This window comes from Elephas maximus, chromosome 9 (assembly GCF_024166365.1).
Source record: "Elephas maximus indicus isolate mEleMax1 chromosome 9, mEleMax1 primary haplotype, whole genome shotgun sequence".
Taxonomy (NCBI): Eukaryota; Metazoa; Chordata; class Mammalia; order Proboscidea; family Elephantidae; genus Elephas; species Elephas maximus.
In genome coordinates, this window is record NC_064827.1 from 93,180,042 (window position 1) to 93,203,307 (window position 23,266).

General features: G+C 40.5%; 1 protein-coding gene and 1 pseudogene across 6 annotated transcripts in view; one reads left to right on the plus strand and one right to left on the minus strand.

Moving 5' to 3' along the window:
- Positions 1-23,266, minus strand: part of PRUNE2 (prune homolog 2 with BCH domain) — a 314,222-nt gene that overhangs the window by 269,405 nt on the left and 21,551 nt on the right. The gene's annotated exons all lie outside the window — the stretch shown is intronic.
- LOC126083083 (40S ribosomal protein S24-like) lies at positions 7,345-22,417 on the plus strand (annotated as a pseudogene).

The window sequence follows — 23,266 nt, forward strand, 5'->3', positions numbered from 1 at the left end:
CTGCGGTTTTATGGACTCAGTGTTGAGGGGCAAAGGCTGTTAGGTGCCATCTAGTCAGTTTTCAACTCAGAGAGACCCCATGTGAGGGAAAGGCTAGTGATGGAAAAGTACTGGGTACTGTGTCAGGGTGGGGAAAACTGTCTTCAAGGTTCCCCTCCCGATCCTCCCCACTCAAACTCCTCCTCACCATCCTGCCACCCCCATCATCTCCCCAATAAGGAGGCTTCAGCAGAGGTGCCTGAGGAAGGCCTCTACTGAAGGCCCTCCCCGCCCACCATAAAGAGGCCTTTGTATGGAGACACCTGGGCTAGAAGAGCAAGGCTGGGGTTTAGGGGTGTAGGAGGCTCAGTCCTTAGCTGACTCCCTTCAGAGACTGCCATACACTGGCTGTGCCCCAAGTCTGGCTGGGGAGACACCTTTCCCCCTGAGGCCTGCCAGGTACAGCCTTTGTAATTGCCTCTGGTCCCACGTGAAAAGTCACACACAGATTTGTAGCCAGGAGCTGAACTTCTCATTGTGCAGATGGAATCTTTGGACGGTGCAAATCGTCAATGTGCTTGGCTGCTAGCCGAAACGTTGGTGATTCAAGACCACCCAGATGCACCTAGGAAAAGTCCTGGTGATTTACTCCCCAAAAAATCAGCCACTGAAAACCCTAATCTGACACTCATGGAGTCACCATGAGTTGGAATGGACTTGATGGCAACTGGGTTTATATCAAGAACAGACAAAAGAGAACCAAAATAACAACAGGTGTGATGTTCTTTGAACTTCTTTAATTTACCTGTCTTTTTCCACCCTTCCAAAAACATTTTCAAGGCCCTCTGCTAAGAATACAGAGCCTTCTGAAAAATAAGCTGCTCATCTTTGTGTAGCCACTTGATGTTGGAGTGCTCTGTAAGTGCCCACGAATATTCTCAGGTTTATTGTATCCACATTACTAATAACCAGTTGAAGGAGGTTCAAAGAGAGGAAAGAGGAAGTGATATTACTGTTAACACCTATAAAGGATTTTACGAACTGGAGTTGCAGCCACCAGTCGCCAAAAGCTGCACTAGAGACTTGGCATGGGCTGAAGGAATTCTGTAAAGCAGAAGCCCACCCACATTGGTCATTTTATAATATCCCTGCTGGAGGAGCTCCCAGAAGTGTCTCTAGGGGCAAAGGACTTCTTCCTAGGAACAGGCAACACCTAACCCACATAAGTTGCAAAACACAGTATCACCCAGGGGGAAAAAAAAAGGTTGGAAAGGTGTACTCAGGTTATTACTTCTCAAATTTGCCCTACACTTAATATTTTAATAATAGCTCTAAATTTTTTTTTGTTGTTTTTCTCTTCTTTAAAGTTAGTAAAAGTTGTAGGAATTTATGTTTTTCTCATTTTCAGTTTTATTGAAAAAATTGTGATTCATAAGAGACCCTTGGGCAAAAAATAATCAATTAAAAAAAATAAAAAGGCATCTGCTGCTCTACATTAAGTTCACTGAACTTCTTTCATGAGTCTTCTCTCAGGTCCAGTTCTCTTAACATGTTCCCTTTCAGAAGCCCACCGCTACACGGCACAGGTTTTTTCCGCTACTTTAATTATTTTTTCTCCCTCTGATTTGGAAGGGCTGAAGCTCATTAGTCAGGTTTTCTCCCTCCCGCCCCATGAAGAAGCCAAGATGCGCTTGAAAACTTTTCCCAGAAGCTTTGCTTTTCCGCAGTCAGCTTTCTGTTGTCATAAGGAAGAGCTATTACTTTAATACTCACGAGTGTAAATGTCTGTATTTGGAATGGACATCAGGCAGGTGACACCACACACCTGGCGTGTCTGAAACTCGCTCAGACATGACAGTAATGAACAGAGAAGCTGCTGGGAGCAGGCAGGAGGAGAAGATGTGTTTCCAGTGTGATGGAGTTATACAGGTTCCCAGGGACAGGTACAAGGGACATGCACCACAATTACTGTGCTTTGCAAAATGACAGCTTTTAATGATGCTATTACTTATTACACTGTGTGTTTTTCAGTGATAGAAGGACCCTCACCTTCCAGGTGACCACTCAGACTTGCCTGCTCTCTCCCTTTCTCTCAAAATATTTTGTAAAATAGAAAACTGTTTTCAAAACTAAACAGTACCTGACACACAGTAGGTAGGTATTCAGTAAAGCTTTACTAAAATACACTTTTTGTGGCACAGAGTAATGTAATAGCATGTGGATACAGATGAAGATATAGAAATACGTGCATATATAAATTCTGTATTATTCCACTGGTATTTTTTAAATTAATTTGATTTTTAAAACATGTAACATTAACATAGTACCATGCTCTGCTAAGAACACACTTCCCAGGGAAGTGTCATGTCTTCTAAGCATTAGAAGGAAAAATCAGGATCCTTCCAATCTTGGGAGAATGTAATTTTGTGTTTCTAAGTGTTAAATACCCTATTTTTCAATTGCTCAAACATTTTGCCTTTGTCTGCTCTCCTCTACTGAGAAAGCTGCCTGGGGTCTCCAAACAGAGCCCCTAAATTGGAAATTGTTCAATATATCAATTTGAATGTTATTATTGACATTTCAAGGTGCCAAATCAATGAAGAGACTATGCAAAGAAACTTTTATACTGAAATATTTGAACAAAGTTTTCTACCTCTGATGTAAAATAAATCAATTACATAAAGAAAAGGGCTGTTAGAGGGTTTTTGTTATTTTAATTTTTAACAAAGGTCTTATATTGGGCTTTCAATAAAAATACATATCCAGGGATTAACAAATCACAAGGATTTTAAAATATTATGGAACCTTTAAATCACAAGGATTTTAAAATATTATGGAACCTTTAACAATAGGTAATTAAAATGCCTCAGATCACCAAAATCTTTCACCAGATTAAACAGCTGTAAAACAGATGATATCACATTTTTTTTAATTTTTTACTCTTCTTGTAAAATAAATCTTTATTTCGGGCTAGTGGCTATGTTCACTGGTGAATTACATAAAACTCTGAATTAAAGATTGAAATGTTTCTTACCATTTTATTTTCCTTAAGATAGTGTTCTAAGTAATTTCCTCAGGAGTTTATAATTCCAACAACAACCAGGATATTAAGCATTCATTCCTTAATGCTGTGGCATCCGCTCTGAAAATTCCAAATACTTTGCAACTATTAGCAACCTAACAATTTCACTTCATGAGTAATGCAAACCCGCTGCCTAACGCGTGGATGTGAAGCTGTGTGAGGTAGTGTCACGGATTGAATTATGTCCCCCCAAAACTGTGTGTAGCAACTTGGTTAGGCCACGGTTCCCATTATCCTGTGGTTGTCCTCCATCTTGTGATTGTAATTTCTGTTAAAGAGGATTAGGGTGGGATTGTAACACCACCCTTACCTAGGTCAGATCCGTGATCCAATGCAAAGGGAGTTTCCCTGGGGTGTGGCCTGCACCACCTTTTATCTCTCAAGAGATAAAAAAGAAAGAGAAGCAAGCGGAGAGTTGGGGACCTCATACTACCAAGAAAGCAGCACCAGGAGCAGAGCACGTCCTTTGGACACAGGGTCCCTGCGCCTGAGAAGCTCCTTGGCCAGGGGAAAATTGAGGACAAGGACCTCCCTCCAGAGCTGACAGAGAGAGAGAGAGCCTTCTCCCGGAGCCGACGTCCTGAATTTGGACTTGTGACCTACTAGACTGTGAGAAAATAAATTTCTCTTTGTTAAAGCCGTCCACTTGTGGTCTTTCTGTTATGGCAGCACTAGATGATTAAGATAGGTAGGAATGTAGAAACAAAAAGCCTTATTATAAATAATTGCCAATTACTCTCCAAGCAGCAATTGGACAGTGAGTCTTTGGTTTGAAGATTGACTGGGAGTAATAACATCTTAACCATGATCTGGACCTGATTAAGTAATGCATGTTTATCTTCAGTAACTGATCAAAATCCTGCCTTCTGCCGCCCTCCCAAGTTTTTGTTGGTTTGTTTTTGTTTCTGTTTCAGAAGCTTGATTCAACTAAGGCCCCTTCACCAAAAGAAAAATATAGAATAAGGTCCTCCAACTTTTTTTTTTTTTTTTGTATCAAGGGCATTTTTAACGCACTAAAATATTGAGAACTTCAGAGTCTCAGAGTGGAAAAGAGAGAGAAGATGCTAGAAAAAAAAAATCCTTGACAGGTAGGACTCGGACATGGCTGGAGGGTACTGACAGTAAAATGTGGGGTAAGGACCAAGAGAAGGCATAGTGAGAGGGTGGGACCCACGGATCAGAGGGGATTAAATAACTTCCCACTGCTTTGCTGGCAAATCCCAGCTAACTAGAGAGAGAAACCCAAGTGGCAAGAACCAGTTAATGACAATAGTGACAACAAGCAGTGGCTCACTGTCACACAACTCCAGGGGGCGCCAGTCACATTGCATACGGATGTGCTCTAGGAAGCGTCATTCACATCGAATACAAAGTGGCGCCTCCATAGCAACCTCAGGCCAGCTAACAGTATTATATGGTTTCTCCAAACCTCGATTCATTTCACGAAACTCTGAGAATCCCAAGCAGGAAATACTACATATGATCCCCCATTTGACAGATCAAAAGTCTGAGCCACAGAGACTGCCTGCGGGACTAGCCAAAGGAACTGCAAACAGGATTAACCCAATGCCATCAAATTGATTCCGACTCTTAGAAACCCTATAGGACAGAGTAGAGCTGCCCCATAGGGTTTCCACAGAGTGGCTGGTAGATTTGAACTGCCGACATTTTCGTTAGCAGCCAAGCTCTTAAGCACTGTACCACCAGGGCTCCGCAAACAGGACTAGGATCCCCAAAGTCTATTTTCTCCAAAGCCTGTGTATTTCACCACTTCCTTATGCTGTGCTGGCTGACAGACCTGCAAAGAATTTGTGGTAATCCTGCGCTTCCAAGGCCCTTCTCTGTCTAACCACACTCTGCCTCCTAGGTGGTTTTACACATAGTTAAAAATCACCATGATCAACATTTGGTTATCTCAGGGCAAATGGGGCAAATACGGATTACTATGGTAGTTTTTACAAAAATGAAAAGAATAAACATTTATATAACTTAGCAAAAACAGGTGGGTGTTTAGAACGCTTCTATTGTTTAGCTCTGCTTAGCAACAACAGACACCATACCATGCCTACAAAGTTCTTGATAACCAGAAGCGTAGTCCCTTGGAGGACTGTCTCCTCACTTCACCAGCAACGTCCCCTGAGAAGGAAGCATCAGCCAGCTCCACCATCATAGGGTCCTCAGGTGCACTTTCCAAACCCTTCTGTCATCCCGCCATCCCTGATTGCCTCATCTCCTTGCTGCTTGATGGCCTTTTAGAAAAGCCTCTCTTCTAGGGAATGGGCGGGGGGGGGGGGGGGTCAAGGATAGAACAGACAGAGAAATGACGCACAAAAAAAGTCTTTTTTTTTTTTTTTTTCCCCACTTCTACATCACCCTGCTATAAATCTGTATGTCACAGGTCGCTGAAAAACAGTATGGGCGCACAGAGCACAGGAGCCATTAACTGCCCTAGAGTGCTGGAAAGGCTGCTTAGAGGAGGTGACTTATGTCTGTCTTCAAGAGAAGAGAGAGGAAAGTGTCCCAGGCTGAGAAGTCACAGGAGCTTCTATTGTTTTTTCAGTGTTTCCCATTGGTTATAGAAACACACACACACAAATTCCTTACTCAACAGAGATGCAAACGGTATAATTTACAGGTGAAAAGACATGATGTCTGATTTGCTTTAAAATACCCCAGGAAACAAGCATATGCCCCGGTGATGTGGAAATAGATGAAACAAGATTGGCAAAACACTGATAATTACCGAGGCTAAGTCGTAGGTCTGATGAGGGTTCGCTATGCAATTCTTTCCACTTTTGTCTGTTTGGAATTTTCCATAATAAAAAGTTAAAAAAAAAAAAAAAGGCAGCCTTGTACGTAGTTTCAGAAATATTAATAATTCACCTGCACTCCACCACAGCACTCCCCGAAGAATCCACCCAAGTACCGAAGTAGCTCTAATATCCCAAAATACAGCTGGCCCTCTCTTCAATGCATGAGTCTAAATTCACATCTGTAATCCCTTTTCAAGGGATCAAGGGGTCCCAAGAGCTCTATTGTGCCTCTTGGCTCTTCTGGGCTCCCAACGGTGCATCCTCCTCTGAAGCATATTTGAAGGCAACCTCGCTGTGCCTTTGAAACGGCACACCAAGGCTAGGAGGCAGAGACCATCTCGCGGCGCAAAGGCACGATGAAAGCGTCTGTGAATCCGTTCTCCGCCCAAATGTGAGCTGGCTACCGGAGACACTAGACGGGTGGCGTTTCACACTCGGTAGGCAGGTTAAGAAAAAGTACACCGTAAACTGCATTAAATAACCTCATAATCACATCTAAAGGCTAAGTGAGCCAGGGCTACCACAACTAATAAAATACATGATAACAAAAGCAGTCAGCATTTTCCGTACCATATGCTTGTAAATGTTATTCTGCAGGGAACCAATTAAAACTATGGAACACTTTGAACACAGACATATGGACCAAAACAGGGCAACTTATCTTGTCACCGCAGTGCTTGCTCAGTACATCTATTAGGGAGAGGAAATGCTGAATTATTCCTGCAGATAAATGTTATCCCAATTATGAACACCAAAACGTAACACCGCACTGAAAACTTCTACTTTGGTAGTGGCCTTATTGAGTTTGTGTGTTTTTTTTTTTAATTGATAAACGCGTATGTAACAAAACATTTACCTTTTCAACATTCTTCACATGTACAATTTGGTGACATTAAGTAGGTTTATCATGTTGTTGACCGAGAATATTTAGAGTCATAAGTGGAAGTAAAACCTGTTACAGCGAATCGCTCATCAGACTGGGCCTCCATTCTCGCGCTTGTTACGTCAGGATAATAACAACAATAATGATCTGCTAAATTCACGGATTCCTGGTAAAATCATTTTAAAAGTGATTTTAAACACGGGAAAGCTCACTGGAAGGCATAATGCTCTGCGTGAGAACTGGGTATGTTTTTATTGTTACTGATGAAGACAGAAAACATGCAGACAATACAAAATCAGGCATTATCAAGACTGACTCTGATAGCCATTATGTTAAAACCTAGAAAGACCTTCATTAAGTTTTCCTGACATGAAAAAGAAATAAAAACTTAAAAAATAAAGTCTGAGTTAGATTCATGGGTCAATCTAGCAAGTAGAAGACGGTAAACATTTTCCACCCCATCACTGTAACTTCATTGGACATTACTGCTTAAGTTAGAATTCATGTTTAGAGGAATCAGGCTCATAGATCTTAATAAGATGGTTTGAGCATAATAGGAATAACGCTAGGAACTACAGAGTCGAGCAATGCCTCAGATCCAGAACATTCGAGAAACAGAAAAGGAGGGATTAAGAGAAAAAGAGAAGAAAGAGCTTGCAGGTAAGAGAACACGTTAACTATCACCAGACGAGATCAGAAAGAGGGGTCAGGGGTGGGACTGTAGTACTCAGGGACTATATTAGCTAATAATAAATTAACACCAAAATGGCAGTAACCAATTTTAAAACACTAATTCCACATAGGAGCCCTGGTGGTGCAGTTGCTAAGAGCTATGATGGCTGCTTCATATCCACCAGGCGCTCCTTGGAAACTCTACGGGGCAATGCTACTCTGTCCTATAGGGTCACTATGAGTCAAAATCGACTTGACAGCAATGGGCTTGGTTTTGGGGGGAGGGATTTGGAATTTCACATATGCAACCTGCTTTCTTGTCCATAATCCCACTGCAATTGTCTGTCAAAAAAATCTACACTTCTTAGCCCAATACACCCGTTTTCCAGGTTTTTTCTCCCCTTATGCAACCTCAGTATGTTTCAGCCACACAAAGGACCCAAAGTATTCTAAACTCATGAAGTTTCTCAGTCGTTAAGTCTTTGCACAGGCAGTTTCCTCTTTCTAGAACTTTCTTTCTGTCCTCTGCCCAGTGATCTATGACCCTTCTTTTAAAACTTGGCTTAAACATCACTTTTTCTGTGGAACTCCCCTGACTACCTTATCCACGTCACCTTCAGTACTTCTCCTGTGCCACAGATTACTGCATTGTAAATAGATGTGGCCATATCTGTTTGTCCTAAACTTTGAGCAACTTGAGGGCAAAAGCTGTATTTTAGTCATCTGTGCAAGCTCAAAGCCTAGGAACATTCTGCGCACACAATGAAGGGGCTCAGTAAAGGTTTATAAAGAATGAATGAGCAAATCAGGCATAGGGACTCCCTGAACCCTTAAGCCATATCATTTCTAACCATCTTTCTTTTTTACTCTGTGTCCCTCTGACAAGTATCTTAAACTTGGGAGGACAACAGAATCACAGGATAGGACTAGGAAGTCCTAGGAAGAATTTAAGTGCAGGTGCCCTGGCCCCATTCTGCTACATTCTAAGGAGGTAGATCTGAGATAGGGCCCAGATCTATCCTAGTCATTGTAACACACATCGAAATTTAAGGATCGTGGATCTGTGACAAATTGGTAGCAGAAATTCCTATTTCCCATGAAGTAGAGAAGACATTTCCATGGGTCTGCTTGCAAAACAGAGTTCCTGGGTAGCACAAATGGCTAAGCGCTTGAATACTTGCCAAAAAGTTGGCAGTTCAAACCCACCCAGAGATACTTTGGAAGACAGGCCTAGCTATCTGCTTCCGAAAATTCACAGCCTTGAAAACCCTATTGAGAAGTCCTGCTCTGCACACTTGGGTTCACGACAAGTCAGAATCGACACAACTGCAACTAACTAATGACAACCAGCTTGCAAAACCCCTTTCAAAGAGAAATGATTCAGGTAGACACAGAGGGACAGTCTTGGTTGTAGAAACTATTCAAACAGATAAATCGGAATAAAATCAACAATTAATACCCAGAACTCAAAATCTGAATTTAACTGAGGTGTGTTACAGAGAACTGCTAAGGAGGAAGAGGAGGAGTTTGGTCTGCCTGTGAGTACAAGAACACCCACTGTCCCTGGTACACACTGCCAGAGAGACTGGGGAGAGATTTCCTCCTGGACACTACTGCCCCTGTCTACAGCCAGTTGTCCTCTGGAGGTTTCAGGAGTTTTCCACAGCAGACAATGGGCAATATTGATTCAACAGAAACACCTACATAAACTGTCTATTTTACTTTCCTCTTTCCCATCCCCACTTTCTGTGCTACCCACTGCTCCTCCCCTTACACACCAACACATCTATTACACTTGATGGTGGTGACAGGTCAGGGTGGAACCCCATACCATCCCACCATTTTTAGTGAAATTGGCAAAAAAAAAAAAAATGCCAGTCATTCTGTTTCTGACATCACTGTTACCCAAACACCCCACTCTAAGCATTCATTTTTAAATAACCATTGGTTCTCAGAAGTGGCTTAAACCCAAGAGGAAATTTTGTATACAATTACCCCAATGCCTAACATCGGTAGAATTACAGTGACTGTAGAGAAATACTGATCAAACTGCATTCTATGAAATATTTTTCGGCAGGTTGACACATTTGAAAGAAAGTTGTCTCCTCAGGACTTCATAAGATACATAAAGCTTTCTGGAAAAGAGGCAGGAGACACAGGGTTCTGATCCTAACTCTCTGCTACTAACTAGCTATGAGACCTTGATCAAGACTTTCTTGTCTCCTGAGCCTCAGATTCCTCATCTCTAAAATTAGAGCCAGATGACATTAAGATTTCTTTCAGCGTCAATGCTCTAGAGAAAATCTACAAAAGACAATGGGTGTGGGACAAGGATCTACGTCACTAATCTATTAATACCTCCCAGAAGGACTTGCCTTTTAAAAAGGGACATATAGTTTTTTTATATCATATATAATGTGTGTGTGTATAATATAAATATATTGGAATATTATATTTTTTCGGCTGCTAAACCCACTTAGTGGCTCCACAGGAGAAAGATCTGGCAATCTGCTTTAGTAAAGATTTCAACCAAGAAAACCCTATGGGGCAGTCGGACCCTGTCACATGGGGTCACTATGAATTGGAAATGTCCATCATTGTTATTGGGTGCCATCGAGTTGATTCCAAATCATAGCGACCCCATGTGACATAGTTGAACTGTCCCATAGGATTTTCTTGGCCATATCATTATGAAAGCAGATCTCAAGAATATATATGTATAAAACCAAAAAAAAAGAAAAAAAAACGTTGCCATTGAGTTGATTCCGACTCATAGCAACCCTATAGGACAGAATAGAACTGCCCCATAGGGTTTCCAAGGAGCGGCTGATGGATTCAAACTGATGACCTTTTTGTTACCAGCCAAACGCTTACCCACTGAACCACCAGGGTGTATATATACACAACCAATTACACTCAAGTCACTTCCAACTCACGGAGAACTCATGTGTTTTAGAGTAGAACTGCAGCCCATAGGGTTTTCAATGGCTGTGCCATTTCAGAGGTAGATCTCCAGGCCTTTCTTCTGAAGACCCTCTGTGTGGATTTGAACTACCAACCTTTTGATTAGTAGCCAAGCACACTGTTTATGCCACCTACATATATAAAGAGAAAACCAAGGAACAATTGTCTAATGGAATTCCAGGTATTGTTGCACTAAGACCTTGAGGTGACCTTCTAGGAGCCCCTCCAATCATACCTCACAGAAGGGATCTCCTTTGGCTGCTGGCCTTCTCTTGAAGTTTGTCTGAAGAGTGCTTAAAAAAGTAGTGAGACCTTAGAGGACAGTAACTAAGTATTGTCAGATAGATGGTCTACTATTTGAAGGAGGAAATTTTTTCTCTTGGTCATAAATAATGCACAATTGGTTATAAATAATGCACAGTGATGGGCAACTGCTAGCTTTTATAATATCACTTCTAGCCACTGGGATTAGGAGTGTTTACTCGTCTAGTCTTGATTTGATCAAGACTTAAGACAGAAAATAAAATCTCCTTAGATGTAGTGTAAAGATATACTGTGGCACTTAGTAGGGGAGAGGTGGGATCTGGACCTAGCAGGAAGTGGGAATTCAGCAGTGGTAGTGTTATTGACAGATTCTGGGGCTGATCAAGCTGTTTAGCAGGGAAGAGTTAGAGATCAATAGTCACATCAGCAAGATGCTGCAGGTCCTGCTGATTTCTCAGAAATTGTGCTCTGCAAAAGAAAGGTCAGGGCTGTGGTCAGTCAGATGGTCCTTGAGGCCATTGGAGATGCAAGGGATTGGTGATTCTGAGTGCAAGCAAGCAGGCTGACCTTGAGGACAAGAAAAGCCAGTTAGAGAAACAAATATTCTCTTTCAGTACTGCCAAAGAGGAGGAGAAAAAAAGACAAGGCCAGGTGGAGCTCTTAAAGCACATGGGCACACAAGGGAGGACGTCATGGGCCGGCAAGGGAACCACAACCTTTACGAAGAAGCAAGCGCTCCTTTGGCTTGGTTTTTCTCATTCAAGGTTGAGTCAAGCTTCTAGCTGCACAATGAAAAGTTACTTAGAAAGGACCAGAGATGAGTCAGTGCCAGGGAGTTACCTCTTAAATCCCTAGAACAGTATTCTATTGACTATTTTCTAAGAGACTTAGGGTAAACAACCCATTTGAGAAAAGTTAGAAAGGAGCACAGCAAGGATTTCTGATGAGGGCTAAGATTATTAAGCAGTCTTTAGGGACTTTCTTCCTTGATGGTCTGTAAAAGCTGAAGCAGACAAATTATTCCTTCCTATGGGTTTAACTGATCTGATAGATACCATTGGGATTAGAACATTTCCTAAGCTCTCCTCTAAATTTATGAAAACTTCAACTACTTGTCCTGATTAACCCGCACAAAAGCAATCTAATTACAATTACTCTTGTTAATTACATGTTTTCAAATATATAGATACACAACTATATCTCTTACATTCTTTCGTGTCACCAAAATATTTGACAGTACACAACATTATGAATTATGAAATGAAGCACAATTTATTTTCCATGTGGATGAACTAATCATAATATGTTATACTGCAATACAGGCAGTCCCTGGGTTACGAATGTCTGACTTACTTACAACCCATAGTTATGAACCAACCCCAGTAAAGCCTATTAAAAATTCGAGGTACATACAACGGTTCGTAGTAACAAACGGGCTACTTTGCAGCACATCAAAGTATTATTATTATTATTACTGTATTACTATGTTAAAGATGTTTTAGTGTATCTAGAAGTGTTTTTTTTAATGTTTTTTATGCACAGAAAGGTACGCTATATACTACACACTAAGACAAACATTTGACTGACATTAGATATGAACTGTACCTAACTGTTCCAACTTACATACAAATTTAATTTAGAGACAAGAATGGAACTCATTCGTAATCTGGGGACTCCCTGTAGTTCCCCAGAGTATACCAAGCAACCCCAAAGCTTTTATCCCAATTAACCCTCACAGCCACACTGAAACTGAGCCAGGAATGTTGCCTATAGGAAAGCATTTCCCAAAGGGTGTTCCAGATAATACTAGTAAAATAATTTGGAGAACATTGAGTTTAATGATATTTATATCTGTGTGTCTGTGTTTGTGTGTGAGAGAGAGAGAGAGAAATTTTCCCAAATTTTTTTGATCATAAGACCCTTTCCCCATTGTGCTTCTTATGGAATACATGTTGGGATTGTCTGTGATATACCATTTAGTTAAGAGACGACAAATGGTTACATCAAAATTTTAGCCATGTTACTGGAGTCCTGAGTTATTCAAATGGACATGTGTTGGACTATTAACTGAAACGCTGGCGGTTCAAACCCACTCAGATACACCCTGGAAGTAAAGCTTGGCAATCTGTTTCCAAAAGGTCATGGCCTTGAAAACCCTGTGGAGCAGCCCTACTCTGCACACATGGGCTTACCATAAGTCGGAATCAACTAACATCAACAATATCCAACAATATTTGATTAACGTTTCAGACACTATTCAGACATCAACATGTCAGACACTATTCTACGACTGTTAACAAAACAGACAAGAATGCCTACTTTTTCCAATCTATATTCTAATGGGAAAATGAATATAAACCAAGTGTGTCATACATGAAATAGGGCAACTGGTTTGTTTTTTTATATATATATGAAATAGTGATAAATGTTGAGTGATAGGTGTACCAGGGAAGGATAATAGAGACTGTGTGTATGTGTGTGTTAGTGACTGAGTATGTTGGAAAAGGAGTGATAGTTGAGGTAAGGTGGTCCAAGACGGGTCCCTGAAGTGATAGCTAAGTAAGGCCCTACAGGAAATGAGGAAGAGAATTGCTCACATACTTGGAAAAGAACCATTCTGAGCAAAGGTTATATAGCAAGGTCCTGAGGTGGGAGTATATTAGGTAGAAGGATACAAAATTTGATTAAAATGAGGCCCTGTTTTTTATTTCCACTGTAAAGATTAGTCTTTTAAGACAGAGGTCTAATATTTGAAAAACCCAAAGGGTGTGTGTTGTGTGTGTAATTCCTGAGTCATGTACTTCACTGAGGACACAAAGAGTCCTTCCTTTGTGTTCCTTGGACCCCTGGGGGTCCCCAAGACACTTTCAGGGGGTTCATGAAGTCAAATCTATTATCACAGCAATATGAAGACATTATTTGCCTTTTTCATGGTGTCAACATTTGCACTGATGGTACAAAAGCAGTGGGGTGAAACTCCTGGGGCCCTCACAAGAATCAAGGCTGTGACACCAAACTGTACGATAAGGCATTGTACTCACCACCTCCGCTCGCAGCACAAAAATGGCCAGTTTTGCTTAAAAATTCTTTGACAAAATAGTAAAAAAAAAAAACTAATTTAGTTAAAGCTCGAAGTTTGAGTATACACATTTTTTATTACTCTGTGTAAAATAACATGAGAAGGATGCGCAAAGCACGTCTGCTGCATACTGAAGAAGAATGATCTAGAAGGAAAAGCATTTGTGCCGTTATTTCAATCGCAAGCTGAACTAACTGCTTTCACTAACTTTTTTTTGTTTGCAAAATATAGTTATTTTAAATAAAATACGTTATTTTGTTAACACATAGTGCATTTATATTATTTTAATGAATTCATAAGTAAATAATTTTTTAATTTCTAATACCACAAATATTGAAAGACATAAACCAAACACACATCAACAAAAGCTTTTGAGGGTCCTCAATAATTCTGGAACATGCCAAGGTGTCCTGAGACCAAAGAATTTGAGAACAATTATACTAATAGAATAACCGGGATGCTATACAGGCTATGTATCAAAAAAAAAAAATGTATATGAGTGTATATATATGCTTATGAATACATTTGTTTATAATTAATTATTTATTATCAGATATTTTTGCAAGGGTAAATAAGTGATCTCTGATTAGAACACCTCTCTTTAATGTGGATACACAGGAATGTGTTTAGAAGGTAATATTTGTCACAGCATACACAGTAGATGACAGATTTCAACTGTAAGCATTTCTGTTTGTAGTATGAGTCTACAAAATACGGATGACGCAATTCTCCCAGATTCTGAGGGGAATGTTACTCTGATAGATGATCATTACAATCCTTGTTCCTATCACCAAATGTTTAAAGTGCTTAATTGTAAATGGTGGGAAATACTCATTTTGCAATACGTCCTAATAAATTGTCTTTTTTTGCATGTAGGTCATTTGGTTTCTTGTTTGGATTTGTTGATTTAGGAAAATAAAGGCAGCTTGCACAGTGGAAAGAAAAATAAATTTTGAGACAGGAGGCTGGGTTGGAGCTTAGATCTACTTCTTATTAGATATGACACTTTCAGCAACTTCTTTCAGGCCTCAATTTTCTTACTTTGAACAAGGGGGTTTCCTCGCCAAGCTTTTGTACATGTGGCTCCATTTACCAGGAATACCCTTCTTCCTTTTCTTTACCTGTTAAATGCCTCCTCACCTCTCAGGACCTGACTTAAATGTCACCTTTCCTTTCGATTCACCCAGGCAGAGCTGGACACTGCCCACTCTTGACCCTCCAGCCCTTTGTACACATCCCCATTCTAACAGATGTATCGCAGTTGTTTGAATATTTCTCTTCTGTCAATCTATTTATTTTTCGTAAGTATGAAGCATGTCTTATACATTTTTGCATCCTAGGGCCAAGCATAGTGCAGTATATATACAGGAATACAATAAAGGTTTGTTAAGTGGCTAGGTGGATGGATGAACCAACTCTCATGCTATCTACTTCCCTTGGAAAGTCCCTGGGTGTGTGGCGTATGCCCTTTTTATTTTCAAGTGCTCATGTTGAAAATGTACCCTATGAGAGTTATAAAGCTCCACAGACCTCAAAAAAACATACTAACTTTAAAAAATCAAGTGTTCATGGGTGTGCAGTTAATACAATCAGTTGCTAACAGAAAGGTTGGAGGTTCGAGTCCACTGAGAGGCTACTTGGAAGAAAGCTCGGGTGATCTATGTCCAAACAACCAGCCAATGAACACCTTACGGAGCACATACCTACTCTGACACATGTGGGGTCACCATCAGTTGGAACCAACTCCATGGCAACTTTGTATTATTATTATTATTACCAAGAAATATTTCCAGAAGGATACACAAAATTGTTAACAGTGGTTGCCTAGCAGGGCACTGGGACAGTCTAGGCAGAAGGAAGACTTCCCTTGCACTGCGTAAACTCTGTACTTTTGCACACAAAAAACTGGATAAAAATCTTATTACTATGTCATTATAAAACCAAAGCAAACCTGTTGCCATCAAGTCGATTCCGATTCATAGTGACCCTAAAGGCCAGAGTAGAACTGTCCCACAGAGTTTCGAAGAAGCACCTGGTGGATTCAAACAGCCAACCTTTTGGTCAGTAGCCGTAGCTCTTAACCACTATGTCACCATGTCATTATAGTCTCTACCATAAAGATATTGTGAGTTCCTAAAAGACAAGGTCCAGGTCTTAATCATCTGTGAATTCCCACTGTAAAGGTATAGCGTCTCCTTTGCTCATGATAGATTTATTGATACAATCTATTCTCAACCCAAGATTCTAGAATTCTTTGAATGGGGTAAATAGACAAATATCATGTTTTTAAAAAGGAAGTTCATATGTTGGGAAAAAGTAAAGGATGAAAAAATAGAAGTAAAACTACAGCATTTGGGAACCAGAAGGAAACTCAGAGATATTTGGAGTTCAGTGTTTCTCAAAGTTAAGTCATTTATGCAGTACCTTCGTATTTTTTGCCATATCCATATATCACCCCTATTATTTGTCTACATTTTAATTGACTCATTTTTATGTAAGAAAATTAATTTCAAAAGAAAAATGTATTATTATTACTAAATATGGAACACTAGTGTCATTTGCAAATGGAAATTTGATGAACCATCTAAGTCAAGTTATTTAAAGATCCACATATCATCATCTTACCTCCTACGATACAAAACCTTCTACCTTTTGGATAATACTGCTCAGCCCTCATCAACCCTTTTCATGAATCAGAAAGCTGAAGCCTTGATTACTTTCATGGTGAACCATTTTGTTTCCCTTCTTTATATTTGGAAACCCTGGTAGCGTAGTGGTTAAGTGCTACAGCTGCTAACCAAAAGATGAGCAGTTCGAATCCACCAGGCGCTCCTTGGAAACTTTATGAGTCAGTTCTACTCTGTCCTATAGGGTCGCTATGAGTCGGAATCGACTCGATGGCAATGGGTTTGGTTTGGTTTTCTTTCTATTTGTGTATAATTGTTAATGTATTTCTTCTGTGGTTACCATGAAGATTACATTTATCATCTTACATTTATAATACCCTGATTTATGTTAATACGAACCTAACATCATCAACATAAACAACCTCTATACAGATGCCAGTTGTTCCCCTCCTCATGCCCTTGTTTATGTTTCTGTTATCACTGATTACATCTTTATACCTCAGATACCTTGGAATTTACATGTATTTTATATAGTGTATATACATGGTTTTTCTGTCTTGACTATTTTTAGAAATTAAGTTTCATTGCTCTCCCTTGGAAAGGTTGGTGGAAATGTTCACAGCTTTGGATACCACATAAACACTCTGCAGAACTTGGAGATAACAGATATAAGTGACATTTTTAGCTTGCAGCTTATTTTGAACATGAGAACCCAAGTGAATTAAAAAAGCCCAAATTCCCCAGTCACAATATGACACTTGAGCATACCAAAACAAATTGAACCATATTTCAGTTTTATTGCCTCTAAATATTACCTTGGGCTCTATCTGTAATGAAAGAGACTTAAGATGCAAGGACACACTTGACATCTTTTCTTCCCCTTTCTTCAGAACAGAAGCTACTCCAGGGAAATACATGATCTTCTGTTCTATTTATACTACACAGACTGTTGCAGACTGATGGCAAAAATGGCCCCTCCCTTGATCCACACCCTTACAATGTGATGTTGAAGCTCCTCCCATCAAGAGAAGAAGTTCAGTTCTCCATCCCTGGAGCTGGGCTTGCCTCATGACTTGCTTTGGCCAACAGAATGTGGCGGAAGTGATTGATATTGGGTCAGTTCCAAGGCCAGGCCTCAAGAGGACCTGTTCATTTCCAGTTGTTCTCTTGATTACCTGACACTGCTACGTGAATAAGACCAGGCCAGCTTGCCAAAGGATAAGAGAGCATTTGGGAAAAAGCCCAGTTGTCTTTTCTAAGCCACTGTACATTCGCTTGCTACCAGCTGACTCCAATCATATGTAAGAGCAAAGAACAACAGAGCTGTTCACCTGATACATAACAGACCATGGATGCAGAGAGGGCCCAAGTGAGATGAGAAAAATCACCCAGGTGACCTGTAGACTCAAAAAATAATGAACGTTTATTGTTTTCAGTAGCTCAGTTTTCAGGTGGTTGGTTGTACAGCAATAGGTAACCGATACAGAGACCGCTGATTTGCAAGGGAAAGCAGTTACATCCTGCACAGGTTACATTTGCTGAATATTAATTTTTTTTTAATCCATAACCCAGTAACTGTCTCCTTTCTTAACCCAAGAAAATTTACCAAAAAAGACAAATGAACACAAATATCTATTCCACATTATCTCCCTCTTGAATTTGTTATTCTATTAGCTGTTCCTTTGCCTTTTGACTCTATCAGCATTTAGATTCCTGATGCTCTCTCTTTTTTTGGTAAGACTCTGGTGGCCTAAAATGCAGTATCTTCTAATCTGCACCTTCTCCTCTCAAAATTTTGGCTCTGCAATTATACTGTTTTTAAGCCATTTGTGCAAACTCCCTTGATAGATTTACAAATACCTCTTAAAAACAACAGCAGTGGTGTCATTCTTGACTTTAATCAGTAACACCTTGTCAGGGCATGTTACTGTAAACACAGCCCTGCGGCTGATGGCCAAAAGTTTGACACATCAAAGTCATCACTTGATGAGAGAAAAAAAAAGGTATCAACCCACCTTTCACTGTAAACTCTGGGGTTCTGCCAAGCAATACTCACTTTCTTTTTACTTGAATAACGTGTTTACCTGAAGAAAAATGAACACGGAATATCTGCAGACCCAATGTTCCCACACCAAGAGACAAGTTCACCACACTCCCATTAGGCTCTGTTATGGGTTGAATTGTGTCTCCCAAACAGATATGTTCAAGTCCTTACCCCTGCTACCTGTGAATGTGACCTTCTTTGGAAATAGTGTCTTTGCAGATATAATCAGTTATGTTAACATGAGGTCATACTGAGTAGAACGGGCCCTAATCCAATATAAGTGGTGTCCTTACAAAAACAGGAGAGGCACAGAGAGAGACACAGAGGAGAGGTGGCTATGTGAAGACAGAGGCAGAGAATGGAGTGATGCATCTAAAGCCAAAGAACGCCAAGGATCAATGGCTGTCAGTAGAAGCTAGGAGAGAGGCATGGAAAATACTCTCCCTCAGAGGTCTCAGAAGGAATCAACACTGACAACACACTGATTTCCAACATCTATCCTATAGAACTTTGAGAAAACAAATTTCTGTTGTGGTAAACCAATTTGTGGTATAGGCAGTCCCTGGGTTACAAATGTCAGATTTATGTACAACCCGTAATTAAGAACCAACCCATGTAATGCCTATCATATTAAACTTCAAAGTACCTACAATGGATTGTAATAACAAATGGGCACTACTTTGCAACATTCATCAAAACATTATTATTATTACTGTATTATTATGGCAAAGATGTTTTAGTATACTGGAAGTGTTTCTTTAATGCATAGAAAATATAGAATATATGCATAGAAAGGCACACTATATACTATATACTGAGACAAACATTTGACTAACTGATATTACATCAAACCATACCTAACATACAGATTCGACTTAAAGACAGACTTAGGAACAGAACTTGTCTGTAATCGGGGACTACCTGTGCTTTGTTACAGCAGCTGTAGGAAACTAATACAGAACTGTTGCCCGAGTTCTCCATGTCTGAATATGAAGCCTCAGGAAAATCAGTGAAGCTTCAAGGCTTGGACTTTGGAGTACAACAACTCTGGATTTGAATTCTTTCTGGCATGGTGATTTTGAGCAACTTCCTACTTAAGTTCTCTGAGTCTAAATTTCCTCACAGACAAAAGCGCTCATAGAATGGCTGAGAAAATTAAAATCCATAGTGTATGTGAAATACTTAGCACAGGGCCTGGCACATAGCAAACACTGGATGTTGTCGTTGTGTGCCTTTGAGTCAATTCCTATTCATAGCGACCCTATAGGACAGAGTAGAACTGCCCCATAGGGTTTCCTAGGCCGTAATCTTTACGGGAGCAGAACGCTAGGTCTTTTCTTCCACGAAGCAACTGACAGGTTCAAACTGCTGGCCTATCTCTTAGTAGCCGAGCGCTTAACCATTGTGCCACCAGGTTTGCTAAACACTGAATAAATGATAATTATTATCACTGAGGAGGAGCCCCAGTAGCACAGTGGTTAAGCTTTCAGATGCTAGACGAAACACTGAAGGTTTGAACACAGTAGCAGCTCCACAGGAGAAAGATATGGCAGTCAGCTTCCATAAAAATTACAGCCTTGGAAACCCTATGGGGCAGTTCTACTCTGTCCTATAGGGTCACTATGAGTCCAAATGGACTCCATGTCAATGGGTTTTATTATCATTGAGACTGCATATGCTGTAAACGACACGCACTAGGAATGCCAATCTCTGGGCCAAGGACTTTGGTCTCCATGTTTCCCTGGATCTTCTCTTCTGCTCTCCCCACTCACCTACTTCAGGCAGGGTCAGGTCTCGCCAGGTGGATGGCATATTAAGCTGAAGGGTTTGCACAAAGCACACTTGGTTTGTAGTTCCCAAGAAAGCAGGAATTAACTGTCCATTCTTGGGTTCACCAAAACCCAAAGAACCCCAAATCCACCAGTAAATTAAAGACATTTATGATATTTTTTTTTTAATGATATAATCTATTGAACCAATTTAACCTGCACCCAAAAGAATGAACAAATCTGTCATGGAAGAAGTACAACCAGAATGCTCCATAGAAGCAAGAATGGCAAGACTTTGTCTCACATACTTTGGACGTGTTATCAGGAGGGATTAGTCCCTGGAAAAGGACATCACGCTTGGTAAAGTAGAGGATCAGCAAAAAAGAGGAGACCCTCATGGGGATGAATTGACACAGAGGTTGCAACAGTGGGCTCAAACATAGTAACAATTGTGAGGATGGGGCAGGACCAGGCAGTGTTTTGTTCTGTTGTATGTAGGGTTGCTGAGTTAGAACCAGTTCGACGGCACTTAACAACAACAACAATTTAATCTGGAATAACCTCCTTGGGTAATTTTGAACCTGTATTGAAGAAACAGGAACAGAGCCACAATTTACTGAGTGTCATTGGGTAAGTCCTTTATATGCATTATCTCATTTGATCCTCACAGCAACTCTCTGAGCCTTCTGAGATACATTCTATATTATCCCCATTTTACAGATGAGAAAACTGAGGTTCAGAGACAGGAATTATTTGCCTATTGACTATGTGCAGGGCACTGTATGAAAAATGAGTAAGAACTGATTCTTGCTCCCCAGCTTTCCATCACTAAAGGTCCCTTTAATCTTTTCTTTCCTCTGTGGATTCCATGTTTTGAAAGTTTTTATCTACCATTTAACTGCATTATTAGTTTAGAAATATTAAAATGGATCATTGCCTTGAAGGCTCTTGAGGTGCTAGAAACACTGGCTAAGGCGGAATGAAACCCAGCTCCTCATTTTGCAACTGAGAAAATCAGAATCCCAGAAAGGGTCAGCTATTTGCCAGGGTCACACTGCTCCTACTTTGAAGGGAATGCACTAAAATCCAGGTCTCATTATTCCCTAGGACCATTGCTTTTTCCACTGCCATACTCTGCCTCTGGAAAATGGCACTAGTCACAGGATTAATATGGAACCAAATCCCCAGTAGAAGGAAACAGAGTAGGAAAAGAGAATCATCGAAGAGCTTTGTCATGTACTGAAAATCTTCAAGACAGCTGCTGTGTATGTGCCACACCTTTTGGCTTAGCAGTTATTTAACCTAAGGGTAGGAGTGAGGAGGTTCCTATTTTTGACACCTCGAAGACCAAAGGGAAAAACCAAATAATTTTTTTTAGGTATTAGTCAAAAGCATATGAAAATCTTTTGCATATTATCATTACTGGGGTAGAGAATTTCCTTATGGGGATATGATGGTGTGCTGGGAGAAACACGGAACTATGCCATTATTCTTTTTAATTCTGGGCTTACTTTACAAGATGACACAGTTTGTGCTAGGCTACTAACAGAAAGGCCGGCGATTCAAATCCATCCTGAGGCACTGCAGAAGAGGGTCCTGGCAGTCTATTTCCATAAGATTACAGCCATTGAAAACCCTACAAAGCACAGGTCTACTCTGAAACATATAGGGTCTCCATGAGTCAGAATCAACTCAACAGCAATAGGTTTGATTTTTTAGTTTACCAGATGACATCATACTCTTCAGCTCGGTGCCATAGAGGTGGGACAGTGGCAAAAGCTCCACGCAGTAAATGGAATATAAGATGTCTCATTAAAATACATGCAACAGTTTTCTCCTCACTGGCTGCCTGAGGGTCCACCACCATCACGAAGGACACAGTAACTATCCGGACCAGGAAGTTCAGGACCAGCCGACTACTAAAGCAGAAACAAATGGTCATATATGTCCTTCACCCTGGGAAGGCAATGCTACCTAAGACAGAAATTTGGGGAAAATTAACCAAAATGTACAAGACCACACCAGAGGTCATCTTTGTGCCTGGATTCAGAACGCATTTGGCATGATTTACAATTCCTTAGATTATGCAAAGAAAAATGAGCCTAAACACAGACTTGCAGGCACGGCCTGTAGGAGAAGAAAAAGGCCCCAGGAAAATGGCACAAGGAGTGCAAAAACAGAATAAAGAAAGTCAGGGGGACTGCAAAGGCCAAGGCTGGTGCAGGCAAAAAGAAGGAATGAAGATTCTGCAGTGACTTGATCTGCGATAATAGTGTGGATTTTTCACCAGATGATTAATAAACTATAAAAACTTAAAAAAAAAAATACATGCTACATTTGAGAGTCAGATGAGACCCTGACCCAGGGAGCTAAAAGGAAAAAGGCAGGGGGAAGGAGGTTGTCACTGCTGTTCAGTGAGCACCTACTTATTACATGACAGATAATGGGCTAGAATTTAGAAGAGGTGAACAGGTTTAACCTGACTCCACCCCTCAGTACCTGTGCAAGTGTGGGCAAGTTAGTCAACTTCTCTCTACCTCAGTTTCCCCATGTGCAAAATGGGGACCGTAGTACCTACCTAATAGGACTTAATGGTTTAGGTTATGGGTCATCGTGTCTAGGCCATGCTTCTCAGGGGGTTAGCAGATATTATGTAATCATCTTCCATTTTGTGATCTGATGTGAGCAGCAAAAAAGCTGAAAGGGGAGTTTCCTTGGGGGTGTGACCTGCATCCAATATATATAGATGTTCTAGCAAAGCTCATATTCTCTGGATCCTGCATCCAACTCATCACCCTCTGACTTCTGATTCTTGAGACGTAAGCCAGCAACCTGCCATCTGACCTTCAGATATTGGTTTCGTCAACCCCTGCAGCCACATGAGTCAGGAGAAGTCTCCAGCCTGATGTCTGACCCACGAATTTGGGACTCGCCAGCCTCCACAATTGCATGAGCCAGTTTCTTGAAATAAATCTCTCTCTGTATATATTTTTTATATGGGTTTTTTATACATATATACATACATGCACATATATATATACACACACACATACGCTTCACTGGTTTTGCTCCTCTAGAAAACCTAGCCTA